The sequence below is a fragment of the Ranitomeya imitator genome, chromosome 5 (genome assembly GCF_032444005.1).
Source record: "Ranitomeya imitator isolate aRanImi1 chromosome 5, aRanImi1.pri, whole genome shotgun sequence".
Lineage (NCBI taxonomy): Eukaryota > Metazoa > Chordata > Amphibia > Anura > Dendrobatidae > Ranitomeya > Ranitomeya imitator.
The window spans coordinates 705,513,378-705,531,735 of NC_091286.1; the positions used below are offsets into that span (position 1 = coordinate 705,513,378).

General features: G+C 57.1%; 1 protein-coding gene across 1 annotated transcript in view; it reads right to left on the bottom strand.

The window, feature by feature from the left end:
* Window positions 1-18,358, bottom strand: part of LOC138638872 (uncharacterized) — a 44,751-nt gene that overhangs the window by 4,755 nt on the left and 21,638 nt on the right. The gene's annotated exons all lie outside the window — the stretch shown is intronic.

Below are 18,358 nucleotides of genomic sequence, written 5' to 3' on the forward strand. Positions count from 1 at the left end.
CTCCACACAAGGCCACATGGTCATACCCTCCAACACTGCACAACCCTACAGCAGAGCGTCCTCCATACAAGGCCACATGGTCATACCCTGCAACACTGCACAGCCCTACAGCAGAGCGTCCTCCATACAAGGCCCCATGGTCATACCCTCCAACACTGCACAACCCTACAGCAGAGCGTCCTCCGTACAAGGCCCCATGGTCATTACCTCCAACACTGCACAACCCTACAGCAGAGCGTCCTCCGTACAAGGCCCCATGGTCATACCCTCCAACACTGCACAACCCTACAGCAGAGCGTCCTCCATACAAGGCCCCATGGTCATACCCTGCAACACTGCACAGCCCTACAGCAGAGCGTCCTCCATACAAGGCCCCATGGTCATACCCTCCAACACTGCACAACCCTACAGCAGAGCGTCCTCCGTACAAGGCCCCATGGTCATTACCTCCAACACTGCACAACCCTACAGCAGAGCGTCCTCCGTACAAGGCCCCATGGTCACACCCTCCAACACTGCACAACCCTACAGCAGAGCGTCCTCCATACAAGGCCCCATGGTCATACCCTCCAACACTGCACAACCCTACAGCAGAGCGTCCTCCATACAAGGCCCCATGGTCATACCCTCCAAAACTGCACAGCCCTACAGCAGAGCGTCCTCCGTACAAGGCCCCATGGTCATACCTTCCAACACTGCACAACCCTACAGCAGAACGTCCTCCGTACAAGGCCACATGGTCATACCCTCCAACACTGCACAACCCTACAGCAGAGCGTCCTCCATACAAGGCCCCATGGTCATACCCTCCAACACTGCACAACCCTACAGCAGAGCGTCCTCCATACAAGGCCCCATGGTCATACCCTCCAACACTGCACAGCCCTACAGCAGAGCGTCCTCCGTACAAGGCCCCATGGTCATACCCTCCAACACTGCACAGCCCTACAGCAGAGCGTCATCCGTACAAGGCCCCATGGTCATACCCTCCAACACTGCACAGCCCTACAGCAGAACGTCCTCCGTACAAGGCCCCATGGTCATACCCTCCAACACTGCACAACCATACAGCAGAGCGTCCTCCATACAAGGCCACATGGTCATACCCTCCAACACTGCACAGCCCTACAGCAGAGCGTCCTCCATACAAGGCCACATGGTCATACCCTCCAACACTGCACAGCCCTACAGCAGAGCGTCCTCCATACAAGGCCACATGGTCATACCCTCCAACACTGCACAACCCTACAGCAGAGCGTCCTCCATACAAGGCCACATGGTCATACCCTGCAACACTGCACAACCCTACAGCAGAGCGTCCTCCATACAAGGCCCCATGGTCATACCCTCCAACACTGCACAACCCTACAGCAGAGCGTCCTCCGTACAAGGCCACATGGTCATACCCTGCAACACTGCACAACCCTACAGCAGAGCGTCCTCCGCACAAGGCCACATGGTCATACCCTGCAACACTGCACAACCCTACAGCAGAGCGTCCTCCATACAAGGCCACATGGTCACACCCTCCAACACTGCACAACCCTACAGCAGAGCGTCCTCCATACAAGGCCCCATGGTCATACCCTCCAACAGTGCACAACCCTACAGCAGAGCGTCCTCCACACAAGGCCACATGGTCATACCCTCCAACACTGCACAGCCCTACAGCAGAGCGTCCTCCATACAAGGCCCCATGGTCATACCCTCCAACACTGCACAACCCTACAGCAGAGCGTCCTCCGTACAAGGCCCCATGGTCATTACCTCCAACACTGCACAACCCTACAGCAGAGCGTCCTCCGTACAAGGCCCCATGGTCATACCCTCCAACACTGCACAACCCTACAGCAGAGCGTCCTCCATACAAGGCCCCATGGTCATACCTTCCAACACTACACAACCCTACAGCAGAACGTCCTCCGTACAAGGCCACATGGTCATACCCTCCAACACTGCACAACCCTACAGCAGAGCGTCCTCAATACAAGGCCCCATGGTCATACCCTCCAACACTGCACAACCCTACAGCAGAGCGTCCTCCATACAAGGCCCCATGGTCATACCCTCCAACACTGCACAGCCCTACAGCAGAGCGTCCTCCGTACAAGGCCCCATGGTCATACCCTCCAACACTGCACAGCCCTACAGCAGAGCGTCATCCGTACAAGGCCCCATGGTCATACCCTCCAACACTGCACAGCCCTACAGCAGAACGTCCTCCGTACAAGGCCCCATGGTCATACCCTCCAACACTGCACAACCATACAGCAGAGCGTCCTCCATACAAGGCCACATGGTCATACCCTCCAACACTGCACAGCCCTACAGCAGAGCGTCCTCCATACAAGGCCACATGGTCATACCCTCCAACACTGCACAGCCCTACAGCAGAGCGTCCTCCATACAAGGCCACATGGTCATACCCTCCAACACTGCACAGCCCTACAGCAGAGCGTCCTCCATACAAGTCGCCATGGTCATACCCGCCAACACTGCACAGCCCTACAGCAGAGCGTCCTCCATACAAGTCGCCATGGTCATACCCTCCAACACTGCACAACCCTACAGCAGAGCGTCCTCCGTACAAGGCCACATGGTCATACCCTCCAACACTGCACAGCCCTACAGCAGAGCGTCCTCCGTACAAGGCCACATGGTCATACCCTCCATCATTGCACAGCCCTACAGCAGAGCGTCCTCCATACAAGGCCCCATGGTCATACCCTCCATCACTGCACAGCCCTACAGCAGAGCGTCCTCCGTACAAGGCCACATGGTCATACCCTCCAACACTGCACAGCCCTACAGCAGAGTGTCCTCCGTACAAGGCCCCATGGTCATACCCTCCAACACCGCACAGCCCTACAGCAGAGCGTCCTCCGTACAAGGCCACATGGTCATACCCTCCAACACTGCACAACCCTACAGCAGAGCGTCCTCCATACAAGGCCCCATGGTCATACCCTCCAACACTGCACAGCCCTACAGCAGAGCGTCCTCCATACAAGGCCACATGGTCATACCCTCCAACACTGCACAACCCTACAGCAGAGCGTCCTCCATACAAGGCCCCATGGTCATACCCTCCAACACTGCACAGCCCTACAGCAGAGCGTCCTCCGTACAAGGCCACATGGTCATACCCTCCAACACTGCACAACCCTACAGCAGAGCGTCCTCCATACAAGGCCCCATGGTCATACCCTCCAACACTGCACAGCCCTACAGCAGAGCGTCCTCCATACAAGGCCACATGGTCATACCCTCCAACACTGCACAACCCTACAGCAGAGCGTCCTCCATACAAGGCCCCATGGTCATACCCTCCAACACTGCACAGCCCTACAGCAGAGCGTCCTCCGTACAAGGCCCCATGGTCATACCCTCCAACACTGCACAGCCCTACAGCAGAGCGTCCTCCATACAAGGCCACATGGTCATACCCTCCAACACTGCACAACCCTACAGAAGAGCGTCCTCCGTACAAGGCCCCATGGTCATACCCTCCAACACTGCACAGCCCTACAGCAGAGCGTCCTCCGTACAAGGCCCCATGGTCATACCCTCCAACACTGCACAGCCCTACAGCAGAGCGTCCTCCATACAAGGCCACATGGTCATACCCTCCAACACTGCACAGCCCTACAGCAGAGCGTCCTCCATACAAGGCCCCATGGTCATACCCTCCAACACTGCACAGCCCTACAGCAGAGCGTCCTCCATACAAGGCCACATGGTCATACCCTCCAACACTGCACAGCCCTACAGCAGAGCGTCCTTCGTACAAGGCCACATGGTCATACCCTCCAACACTGCACAGCCCTACAGCAGAGCGTCCTCCATACAAGGCCCCATGGTCATACCCTCCAACACTGCACAACCCTACAGCAGAGCGTCCTCCATACAAGGCCACATGGTCATACCCTCCAACACTGCACAGCCCTACAGCAGAGCGTCCTCCATACAAGGCCACATGGTCATACCCTCCAACACAGCACAGACCTACAGCAGAGCGTCCTCCATACAAGGCCCCATGGTCATACCCTCCATCACTGCACAACCCTACAGCAGAGCGTCCTCCATACAAGGCCACATGGTCATACCCTCCAACACTGCACAGCCCTACAGCAGAGCGTCCTCCATACAAGGCCACATGGTCATACCCCCCAACACTGCACAGCCCTACAGCAGAGCGTCCTCCGTACAAGGCCCCATGGTCATACCCTCCAACACTGCACAGCCCTACAGCAGAGCGTCCTCCATACAAGGCCACATGGTCATACCCTCCAACACTGCACAGCCCTACAGCAGAGCGTCCTCCGTACAAGGCCACATGGTCATACCCTCCAACACTGCACAGCCCTACAGCAGAGCGTCCTCCATACAAGGCCACATGGTCATACCCTCCAACACTGCACAGCCCTACAGCAGAGCGTCCTCCGTACAAGGCCACATGGTCATACCCTCCATCACTGCACAGCCCTACAGCAGAGCGTCCTCCATACAAGTCGCCATGGTCATACCCTCCAACACTGCACAGCCCTACAGCAGAGCGTCCTCCATACAAGGCCACATGGTCATACCCTCCATCACTGCACAGCCCTACAGCAGAGCGTCCTCCATACAAGTCGCCATGGTCATACCCTCCAACACTGCACAGCCCTACAGCAGAGCGTCCTCCATACAAGGCCCCATGGTCATACCCTCCAACACTGCACAACCCTACAGCAGAGTGTCCTCCGTACAAGGCCCCATGGTCATACCCTCCAACACTGCACAGCCCTACAGCAGAGCGTCCTCCGTACAAGGCCCCATGGTCATACCCTCCATCACTGCACAACCCCACAGCAGAGCGTCCTCCATACAAGGCCACATGGTCATACCCTCCAACACTGCACAGCCCTACAGCAGAGCGTCCTCCGTACAAGGCCCCATGGTCATACCCTCCAACACTGCACAGCCCTACAGCAGAGCGTCCTCCGTACAAGGCTCCATGGTCATACCCTGCAACACTGCACAGCCCTACAGCAGAGCGTCCTCGGTACAAGGCCACATGGTCATACCCTCCAACACTGCACAGCCCTACAGCAGAGCGTCCTCCATACAAGGCCACATGGTCATACCCTCCAACACTGCACAACCCTATAGCAGAGCGTCCTCCGTACAAGGCCCCATGGTCATACCCTCCAACACTGCACAGCTCTGCAGCAGAGCGTCCTCCGTACAAGGCCACATGGTCATACCCTCCATCACTGCACAACCCTACAGCAGAGCGTCCTCCATACAAGGCCCCATGGTCATACCCTCCATCACTGCACAACCCTACAGCAGAGCGTCCTCCATACAAGGCCCCATGGTCATACCCTCCAACACTGCACAGCCCTACAGCAGAGCGTCCTCCACACAAGGCCACATGGTCATACCCTCCATCACTGCACAGACCTACAGCAGAGCGTCCTCCATACAAGGCCACATGGTCATACCCTCCATCACTGCACAACCCTACAGCAGAGCGTCCTCCGTACAAGGCCCCATGGTCATACCCTCCAACACTGCACAGCCCTACAGCAGAGCGTCCTCCGTACAAGGCCCCATGGTCATACCCTCCAACACTGCACAACCCTACAGCAGAGCGTCCTCCGTACAAGGTCCCATGGTCATACCCTCCAGCACTGCACAGCCCTACAGTAGAGCGTCCTCCGTACAAGGCCCCATGGTCATACCCTCCAATACTGCACAACCCTACAGCAGAGCGTCCTCCATACAAGGCCACATGGTCATACCCTCCAACACTGCACAGCCCTACAGCAGAGCGTCCTCCGTACAAGGCCACATGGTCATACCCTCCAACACTGCACAGCCCTACAGCAGAGCGTCCTCCATACAAGGCCACATGGTCATACCCTCCAACACTGCACAGCCCTACAGCAGAGCGTCCCCCGTACAAGGCCACATGGTCATACCCTCCAACACAGCACAACCCTACAGCAGAGCGTCCTCCATACAAGGCCCCATGGTCATACCCTCCAACACTGCACAGCCCTACAGCAGAGCGTCCTCCGTACAAGGCCCCATGGTCATACCCTCCATCACTGCACAACCCTACAGCAGAGCGTCCTCCATACAAGGCCACATGGTCATACCCTCCAACACTGCACAGCCCTACAGCAGAGCGTCCCCCGTACAAGGCCACATGGTCATACCCTCCAACACAGCACAACCCTACAGCAGAGCGTCCTCCATACAAGGCCCCATGGTCATACCCTCCAACACTGCACAGCCCTACAGCAGAGCGTCCTCCATACAAGGCCCCATGGTCATACCCTCCATCACTGCACAACCCTACAGCAGAGCGTCCTCCATACAAGGCCACATGGTCATACCCTCCAACACTGCACAGCCCTACAGCAGAGCGTCCTCCATACAAGGCCACATGGTCATACCCCCCAACACTGCACAGCCCTACAGCAGAGCGTCCTCCATACAAGGCCACATGGTCATACCCTCCAACACTGCACAGCCCTACAGCAGAGCGTCCTCCGTACAAGGCCACATGGTCATACCCTCCAACACTGCACAGCCCTACAGCAGAGCGTCCTCCGTACAAGGCCACATGGTCATACCCTCCATCACTGCACAGCCCTACAGCAGAGCGTCCTCCATACAAGGCCCCATGGTCATACCCTCCATCACTGCACAGCCCTACAGCAGAGCGTCCTCCATACAAGGCCACACCCTCCAACACTGCACAGCCCTACAGCAGAGCGTCCTCCGTACAAGGCCCCATGGTCATACCCTCCAACACTGCACAGCCCTACAGCAGAGCGTCCTCCATACAAGGCCCCATGGTCATACCCTCCAACACTGCACAGCCCTACAGCAGAGCGTCCTCCATACAAGGCCACATGGTCATACCCTCCAACACTGCACAGCCCTACAGCAGAGCGTCCTCCGTACAAGGCCACATGGTCATACCCTCCAACACTGCACAGCCCTACAGCAGAGCGTCCTCCATACAAGGCCACATGGTCATACCCTCCAACACTGCACAGCCCTACAGCAGAGCGTCCTCCGTACAAGGCCACATGGTCATACCCTCCATCACTGCACAGCCCTACAGCAGAGCGTCCTCCATACAAGTCGCCATGGTCATACCCTCCAACACTGCACAGCCCTACAGCAGAGCGTCCTCCATACAAGGCCACATGGTCATACCCTCCAACACTGCACAGCCCTACAGCAGAGCGTCCTCCATACAAGGCCACATGGTCATACCCTCCATCACTGCACAGCCCTACAGCAGAGCGTCCTCCATACAAGTCGCCATGGTCATACCCTCCAACACTGCACAGCCCTACAGCAGAGCGTCCTCCATACAAGGCCCCATGGTCATACCCTCCAACACTGCACAACCCTACAGCAGAGTGTCCTCCGTACAAGGCCCCATGGTCATACCCTCCAACACTGCACAGCCCTACAGCAGAGCGTCCTCCGTACAAGGCCCCATGGTCATACCCTCCATCACTGCACAACCCCACAGCAGAGCGTCCTCCATACAAGGCCACATGGTCATACCCTCCAACACTGCACAGCCCTACAGCAGAGCGTCCTCCGTACAAGGCCCCATGGTCATACCCTCCAACACTGCACAGCCCTACAGCAGAGCGTCCTCCATACAAGGCTCCATGGTCATACCCTGCAACACTGCACAGCCCTACAGCAGAGCGTCCTCGGTACAAGGCCACATGGTCATACCCTCCAACACTGCACAGCCCTACAGCAGAGCGTCCTCCATACAAGGCCACATGGTCATACCCTCCAACACTGCACAACCCTATAGCAGAGCGTCCTCCGTACAAGGCCCCATGGTCATACCCTCCAACACTGCACAGCTCTGCAGCAGAGCGTCCTCCGTACAAGGCCACATGGTCATACCCTCCATCACTGCACAACCCTACAGCAGAGCGTCCTCCATACAAGGCCCCATGGTCATACCCTCCATCACTGCACAACCCTACAGCAGAGCGTCCTCCATACAAGGCCCCATGGTCATACCCTCCAACACTGCACAGCCCTACAGCAGAGTGTCCTCCATACAAGGCCACATGGTCATACCCTCCAACACTGCACAGCCCTACAGCAGAGCGTCCCCCGTACAAGGCCACATGGTCATACCCTCCAACACAGCACAACCCTACAGCAGAGCGTCCTCCATACAAGGCCACATGGTCATACCCTCCATCACTGCACAGACCTACAGCAGAGCGTCCTCCATACAAGGCCACATGGTCATACCCTCCATCACTGCACAACCCTACAGCAGAGCGTCCTCCGTACAAGGCCCCATGGTCATACCCTCCAACACTGCACAGCCCTACAGCAGAGCGTCCTCCATACAAGGCCACATGGTCATACCCTCCATCACTGCACAACCCTACAGCAGAGCGTCCTCCGTACAAGGCCCCATGGTCATACCCTCCAACACTGCACAACCCTACAGCAGAGCGTCCTCCGTACAAGGCCCCATGGTCATACCCTCCAACACTGCACAACCCTACAGCAGAGCGTCCTCCGTACAAGGTCCCATGGTCATACCCTCCAGCACTGCACAGCCCTACAGTAGAGCGTCCTCCGTACAAGGCCCCATGGTCATACCCTCCAATACTGCACAACCCTACAGCAGAGCGTCCTCCATACAAGGCCACATGGTCATACCCTCCAACACTGCACAGCCCTACAGCAGAGCGTCCTCCGTACAAGGCCACATGGTCATACCCTCCAACACTGCACAGCCCTACAGCAGAGCGTCCTCCATACAAGGCCACATGGTCATACCCTCCAACACTGCACAGCCCTACAGCAGAGCGTCCCCCGTACAAGGCCACATGGTCATACCCTCCAACACAGCACAACCCTACAGCAGAGCGTCCTCCATACAAGGCCCCATGGTCATACCCTCCAACACTGCACAGCCCTACAGCAGAGCGTCCTCCGTACAAGGCCCCATGGTCATACCCTCCAACACAGCACAGCCCTACAGCAGAGCGTCCTCCATACAAGGCCACATGGTCATACCCTCCAACACTGCACAACCCCACAGCAGAGCGTCCTCCATACAAGGCTCCATGGTCATACCCTCCAACACTGCACAGCCCTACAGCAGAGCGTCCTCCGTACAAGGCCACATGGTCATACCCTCCAACACTGCACAACCCCACAGCAGAGCGTCCTCCATACAAGGCTCCATGGTCATACCCTCCAACACTGCACAGCCCTACAGCAGAGCGTCCCCCGTACAAGGCCACATGGTCATACCCTCCAACACAGCACAACCCTACAGCAGAGCGTCCTCCATACAAGGCCCCATGGTCATACCCTCCAACACTGCACAGCCCTACAGCAGAGCGTCCTCCGTACAAGGCCCCATGGTCATACCCTCCAACACAGCACAGCCCTACAGCAGAGCGTCCTCCATACAAGGCCACATGGTCATACCCTCCAACACTGCACAACCCCACAGCAGAGCGTCCTCCATACAAGGCTCCATGGTCATACCCTCCAACACTGCACAGCCCTACAGCAGAGCGTCCTCCGTACAAGGCCACATGGTCATACCCTCCAACACTGCACAACCCCACAGCAGAGCGTCCTCCATACAAGGCTCCATGGTCATACCCTCCAACACTGCACAGCCCTACAGCAGAGCATCCTCCGTACAAGGCCCCATGGTCATACCCTCCAACACTGCACAACCCTACAGCAGAGCGTCCTCCATACAAGGCCACATGGTCATACCCTCCAACACTGCACAGCCCTACAGCAGAGCGTCCTCCATACAAGTCGCCATGGTCATACCCTCCAACACTGCACAACCCTACAGCAGAGCGTCCTCCATACAAGGCCACATGGTCATACCCTCCAACACAGCACAACCCTACAGCAGAGCGTCCTCCATACAAGGCCCCATGGTCATACCCTCCAACACTGCACAGCCCTACAGCAGAGCGTCCTCCATACAAGGCCACATGGTCATACCCTCCAACACTGCACAGCCCTACAGCAGAGCGTCCTCCGTACAAGGCCCCATGGTCATACCCTCCAACACTGCACAGCCCTACAGCAGAGCGTCCTCCATACAAGGCCACACCCTCCAACACTGCACAACCCTACAGCAGAGCGTCCTCCATACAAGGCCCCATGGTCATACCCTCCAACACTGCACAGTCCTACAGCAGAGCGTCCTCCGTACAAGGCCCCATGGTCATACCCTCCAACACAGCACAACCCTACAGCAGAGCGTCCTCCATACAAGGCCCCATGGTCATACCCTCCAACACTGCACAGCCCTACAGCAGAGCGTCCTCCATACAAGGCCACATGGTCATACCCTCCAACACAGCACAGCCCTACAGCAGAGCGTCCTCCATACAAGGCCCCATGGTCATACCCTCCAACACTGCACAGCCCTACAGCAGAGCGTCCTCCATACAAGGCTCCATGGTCATACCCTCCAACACTGCACAATCCTACAGCAGAGCGTCCTCTGTACAAGGCCCCATGGTCATACCCTCCAACACTGCACAACCCTACAGCAGAGCGTCCTCCATACAAGGCTCCATGGTCATACCCTGCAACACTGCACAGCCCTACAGCAGAGCGTCCTCCATACAAGGCTCCATGGTCATACCCTCCAACACTGCACAATCCTACAGCAGAGCGTCCTCTGTACAAGGCCCCATGGTCATACCCTCCAACACTGCACAACCCTACAGCAGAGCGTCCTCCATACAAGGCTCCATGGTCATACCCTCCAACACTGCACAATCCTACAGCAGAGCGTCCTCCATACAAGGCCACATGGTCATACCCTCCAACACTGCACAATCCTACAGCAGAGCGTCCTCCGTACAAGGCCACATGGTCATACCCTGCAACACTGCACAGCCCTACAGCAGAGCGTCCTCCATACAAGGCCACATGGTCATACCCTCCAACACTGCACAGCCCTACAGCAGAGCGTCCCCCGTACAAGGCCACATGGTCATACCCTCCAACACAGCACAACCCTACAGCAGAGCGTCCTCCATACAAGGCCCCATGGTCATACCCTGCAACACTGCACAGCCCTACAGCAGAGCGTCCTCCATACAAGGCCACATGGTCATACCCTCCAACACTGCACAGCCCTACAGCAGAGCGTCCCCCGTACAAGGCCACATGGTCATACCCTCCAACACAGCACAACCCTACAGCAGAGCGTCCTCCATACAAGGCCCCATGGTCATACCCTCCAACACAGCACAGCCCTACAGCAGAGCGTCCTCCACACAAGGCCACATGGTCATACCCTCCAAAACTGCACAACCCCACAGCAGAGCGTCCTCCACACAAGGTCACATGGTCATACCCTCCAACACTGCACAACCATACAGCAGAGCGTCCTCCATACAAGGCCACATGGTCATACCCTCCAACACTGCACAACCCTACAGCAGAGCGTCCTCCATACAAGGTCACATGGTCATACCCTCCAACACTGCACAGCCCTACAGCAGAGCGTCCTCCGCACAAGGTCACATGGTCATACCCTCCAACACTTCACAACCCTACAGCAGAGCGTCCTCCATACAAGGCCACATGGTCATACCCTCCAACACTGCACAGCCCTACAGCAGAGCGTCCTCCGTACAAGGCCCCATGGTCAAACCCTCCAACACTGCACAGCCCTACAGCAGAGCGTCCTCCACACAAGGTCACATGGTCATACCCTCCAACACTTCACAACCCTACAGCAGAGCGTCCTCCATACAAGGCCACATGGTCATACCCTCCAACACTGCACAGCCCTACAGCAGAGCGTCCTCCATACAAGGCCACATGGTCATACCCTCCAACACTGCACAGCCCTACAGCAGAGCGTCCTCCATACAAGGCCACATGGTCATACCCTCCATCACTGCACAACCCTACAGCAGAGCGTCCTCCATACAAGGCCCCATGGTCATACCCTCCAACACTGCACAGCCCTACAGCAGAGCGTCCTCCACACAAGACCACATGGTCATACCCTCCAACACTGCACAGCCCTACAGCAGAGCGTCCTCCATACAAGGCCACATGGTCATACCCTCCAACACTGCACAGCCCTACAGCAGAGCGTCCTCCAAACAAGTCGCCATGGTCATACCCTCCAACACTGCACAACCCTACAGCAGAGCGTCCTCCGTACAAGGCCACATGGTCATACCCTCCAACACTGCACAGCCCTACAGCAGAGCGTCCTCCATACAAGGCCACATGGTCATACCCTCCAACACTGCACAGCCCTACAGCAGAGCGTCCTCCATACAAGGCCACATGGTCATACCCTCCAACACTGCACAGCCCTACAGCAGAGCGTCCTCCAAACAATTCGCCATGGTCATACCCTCCAACACTGCACAACCCTACAGCAGAGCGTCCTCCGTACAAGGCCCCATGGTCATACCCTCCAACACTGCACAGCCCTACAGCAGAGCGTCCTCCATACAAGTCGCCATGGTCATACCCTCCAACACTGCACAACCCTACAGCAGAGTGTCCTCCGTACAAGGCCCCATGGTCATACCCTCCAACACTGCACAGCCCTACAGCAGAGCGTCCTCCATACAAGGCCACATGGTCATACCCTCCAACACTGCACAGCCCTACAGCAGAGCGTCCTCCGTACAAGGCCACATGGTCATACCCTCCAACACTGCACAGCCCTACAGCAGAGCGTCCTCCCTACAAGGCCCCATGGTCATACCCTCCAACACTGCACAGCCCTACAGCAGAGCGTCCTCCGTACAAGGCCACATGGTCATACCCTCCAACACTGCACAGCCCTACAGCAGAGCGTCCTCCATACAAGGCCCCATGGTCATACCCTCCAACACTGCACAGCCCTACAGCAGAGCGTCCTCCGTACAAGGCCACATGGTCATACCCTCCATCACTGCACAGCCCTACAGCAGAGCGTCCTCCATACAAGTCGCCATGGTCATACCCTCCAACACTACACAACCCTACAGCAGAGCGTCCTCCGTACAAGGCCACATGGTCATACCCTCCAACACTGCACAGCCCTACAGCAGAGCGTCCTCCATACAAGGCCACATGGTCATACCCTCCAACACTGCACAGCCCTACAGCAGAGCGTCCTCCGTACAAGGCCCCATGGTCATACCCTCCAACACTGCACAACCCTACAGCAGAGCGTCCTCCGTACAAGGCCCCATGGTCATACCCTCCAACACTGCACAGCCCTACAGCAGAGCGTCCTCCATACAAGGCCACATGGTCATACCCTCCAACACTGCACAACCCTACAGCAGAGCGTCCTCCATACAAGGCCCCATGGTCATACCCTCCAACACTGCACAACCCTACAGCAGAGCGTCCTCCGTACAAGGCCCCATGGTCATACCCTCCAACACTGCACAACCCTACAGCAGAGCGTCCTCCGTACAAGGCCCCATGGTCATACCCTCCAACACTGCACAACCCTACAGCAGAGCGTCCTCCGTACAAGGCCCCATGGTCATACCCTCCAACACTGCACAGCCCTACAGCAGAGCGTCCTCCATACAAGGCCCCATGGTCATACCCTCCAACACTGCACAGCCCTACAGCAGAGCGTCCTCCATACAAGGCCACATGGCCACACCCTCCAACACTGCACAACCCTACAGCAGAGCGTCCTCCGTACAAGGCCCCATGGTCATACCCTCCAACACTGCACAACCCTACAGCAGAGCGTCCTCCGTACAAGGCCCCATGGTCATACCCTCCAACACTGCACAACCCTACAGCAGAGCGTCCTCCGTACAAGGCCCCATGGTCATACCCTCCAACACTGCACAGCCCTACAGCAGAGCGTCCTCCATACAAGGCCCCATGGTCATACCCTCCAACACTGCACAGCCCTACAGCAGAGCGTCCTCCGTACAAGGCCACATGGTCATACCCTCCAACACTGCACAGCCCTACAGCAGAGCGTCCTCCATACAAGTCGCCATGGTCATACCCTCCAACACTGCACAACCCTACAGCAGAGCGTCCTCCATACAAGGCCCCATGGTCATACCCTCCAACACTGCACAACAATACAGCAGAGCGTCCTCCGTACAAGGCCCCATGGTCATACCCTCCAACACTGCACAACCCTACAGCAGAGCGTCCTCCGTACAAGGCCCCATGGTCATACCCTCCAACACTGCACAGCCCTACAGCAGAGCGTCCTCCATACAAGGCCCCATGGTCATACCCTCCAACACTGCACAGCCCTACAGCAGAGCGTCCTCCGTACAAGGCCACATGGTCATACCCTCCAACACTGCACAGCCCTACAGCAGAGCGTCCTCCATACAAGTCGCCATGGTCATACCCTCCAACACTGCACAACCCTACAGCAGAGCGTCCTCCATACAAGTCGCCATGGTCATACCCTCCAACACTGCACAACCCTACAGCAGAGTGTCCTCCGTACAAGGCCCCATGGTCATACCCTCCAACACTGCACAGCCCTACAGCAGAGCGTCCTCCATACAAGGCCACATGGTCATACCCTCCATCACTGCACAGCCCTACAGTAGAGCGTCCTCCGTACAAGCCCCATGGTCATACCCTCCAACACTGCACAACCCTACAGCAGAGCGTCCTCCATACAAGTCGCCATGGTCATACCCTCCAACACTGCACAACCCTACAGCAGAGCGTCCTCCATACAAGTCGCCATGGTCATACCCTCCAACACTGCACAACCCTACAGCAGAGCGTCCTCCAAACAAGTCGCCATGGTCATACCCTCCAACACTGCACAACCCTACAGCAGAGCGTCCTCCATACAAGGCCACATGGTCATACCCTCCAACACTGCACAGCCCTACAGCAGAGCGTCCTCCATACAAGGCCACATGGTCATACCCTCCAACACTGCACAGCCCTACAGCAGAGCGTCCTCCGTACAAGGCCACATGGTCATACCCTCCATCACTGCACAGCCCTACAGCAGAGCGTCCTCCATACAAGGCCCCATGGTCATACCCTCCAACACTGCACAGCCCTACAGGAGAGCGTCCTCCGTACAAGGCCCCATGGTCATACCCTCCAACACTGCACAGCCCTACAGCAGAGCGTCCTCCATACAAGGCCCCATGGTCATACCCTCCAACACTGCACAACCCTACAGCAGAGCGTCCTCCAAACAAGTCGCCATGGTCATACCCTCCAACACTGCACAACCCTACAGCAGAGCGTCCTCCGTACAAGGCCCCATGGTCATACCCTCCAACACTGCACAGCCCTACAGCAGAGCGTCCTCTGTACAAGGCTCCATGGTCATACCCTCCAACACTGCACAGCCCTACAGCAGAGCGTCCTCCATACAAGGCCACATGGTCATACCCTCCAACACTGCACAGACCTACAGCAGAGCGTCCTCTGTACAAGGACACATGGTCATACCCTCCAACACTGCACAACCCTACAGCAGAGCGTCCTCTGTACAAGGACACATGGTCATACCCTTCAACACTGCACAACCCTACAGCAGAGCGTCCTCCGTACAAGGCCCCATGGTCATACCCTTCAACACTGCACAACCCTACAGCAGAGCGTCCTCCGTACAAGGCCACATGGTCATACCCTCCAACACTGCACAACCCTACAGCAGAGCGTCCTCCATACAAGGCCACATGGTCATACCCTCCAACACTGCACAGCCCTACAGCAGAACGTCCTCCGTACAAGGCCACATGGTCATACCCTCCAACACTGCACAACCCTACAGCAGAGCGTCCTCCATACAAGGCTCCATGGTCATACCCTCCAACACTGCACAACAATACAGAAGAGCGTCCTCCATACAAGGCCACATGGTCATACCCTCCAACACTGCACAGCCCTACAGCAGAGCGTCCTCCATACAAGTCGCCATGGTCATACCCTCCAACACTGCACAACCCTACAGCAGAGCGTCCTCCGTACAAGGCCCCATGGTCATACCCTTCAACACTGCACAACCCTACAGCAGAGCGTCCACCGTACAAGGCCACATGGTCATACCCTCCAACACTGCACAGCCCTACAGCAGAGCGTCCTCCGTACAAGGCCCCATGGTCATACCCTTCAACACTGCACAACCCTACAGCAGAGCGTCCACCGTACAAGGCCACATGGTCATACCCTCCAACACTGCACAACCCTACAGCAGAGCGTCCTCCATACAAGGCCACATGGTCATACCCTCCAACACTGCACAGCCCTACAGCAGAACGTCCTCCGTACAAGGCCACATGGTCATACCCTCCAACACTGCACAACCCTACAGAAGAGCGTCCTCCATACAAGGCCACATGGTCACACCCTCCAACACTGCACAGCCCTACAGCAGAGCGTCCTCCGTACAAGGCCCCATGGTCATAACCTCCAACACTGCACAACCCTACAGCAGAGCGTCCTCCATACAAGGCCACATGGTCACACCCTCCAACACTGCACAACCCTACAGCAGAGCGTCCTCCGTACAAGGCCCCATGGTCATACCCTCCAACACTGCAAAACCCTACAGCAGAGCGTCCTCCGTACAAGGCCACATGGTCATACCCTCCAACACTGCACAGCCCTACAGCAGAGCGTCCTCCGTACAAGTCGCCATGGTCATACCCTCCAACACTGCACAACCCTACAGCAGAGCGTCCTCCGTACAAGGCCACATGGTCATACCCTCCAACACTGCACAACCCTACAGCAGAGCGTCCTCCGTACAAGGCCCCATGGTCATACCTTCCAACACTGCACAGCCCTACAGCAGAGCGTCCTCCGTACAAGGCCCCATGGTCATACCCTCCAACACTGCACAGCCCTACAGCAGAGCGTCCTCCGTACAAGGCCCCATGGTCATACCCTCCAACACTGCACAGCCCTACAGCAGAGCGTCCTCCATACAAGGCCCCATGGTCATACCCTCCAACACTGCACAGCCCTACAGCAGAGCGTCCTCCGTACAAGGCCCCATGGTCATACCCTCCAACACTGCACAGCCCTACAGCAGAGCGTCCTCCGTACAAGGCCCCATGGTCATACCCTCCAACACTGCACAGCCCTACAGCAGAGCGTCCTCCGTACAAGGCCCCATGGTCATACCCTCCAACACTGCACAGCCCTACAGCAGAGCGTCCTCCATACAAGGCCCCATGGTCATACCCTCCAACACTGCACAGCCCTACAGCAGAGCGTCCTCCATACAAGGCCCCATGGTCATACCCTCCAACACTGCACAGCCCTACAGCAGAGCGTCCTCCATACAAGGCCCCATGGTCATACCCTGCAACACTGCACAACCCTACAGCAGAGCGTCCTCCATACAAGGTCACATGGTCATACCCTCCAACACTGCACAACCCTACAGCAGAGCGTCCTCCATACAAGGCCACATGGTCATACCCTCCAACACTGCACAGACCTACAGCAGAGCGTCCTCCATACAAGGCCACATGGTCATACCCTCCAACACTGCACAGCCCTACAGCAGAGCGTCCTCCAAACAAGTCGCCATGGTCATACCCTCCAACACTGCACAACCCTACAGCAGAGCGTCCTCCGTACAAGGCCACATGGTCATACCCTCCAACACTGCACAGCCCTACAGCAGAGCGTCCTCCATACAAGGCTCCATGGTCATACCCTCCAACACTGCACAACCATACAGCAGAGCGTCCTCCATACAAGGCCACATGGTCATACCCTCCAACACTGCACAGCCCTACAGCAGAGCGTCCTCCATACAAGGCTCCATGGTCATACCCTCCAACACTGCACAACCATACAGCAGAGCGTCCTCCATACAAGGCCACATGGTCATACCCTCCAACACTGCACAGACCTACAGCAGAGCGTCCTCCATACAAGGCCACATGGTCATACCCTCCAACACTGCACAGCCCTACAGCAGAGCGTCCTCCAAACAAGTCGCCATGGTCATACCCTCCAACACTGCACAACCCTACAGCAGAGCGTCCTCCGTACAAGGCCACATGGTCATACCCTCCAACACTGCACAGCCCTACAGCAGAGCGTCCTCCATACAAGGCTCCATGGTCATACCCTCCAACACTGCACAACCATACAGCAGAGCGTCCTCCATACAAGGCCCCATGGTCATACCCTCCAACACTGCACAACCCTACAGCAGAGCGTCCTCCGTACAAGGCCACATGGTCATACCCTCCAACACTGCACAGCCCTACAGCAGAGCGTCCTCCATACAAGGCCACATGGTCATACCCTCCAACACTGCACAGCCCTACAGCAGAGCGTCCTCCAAACAAGTCGC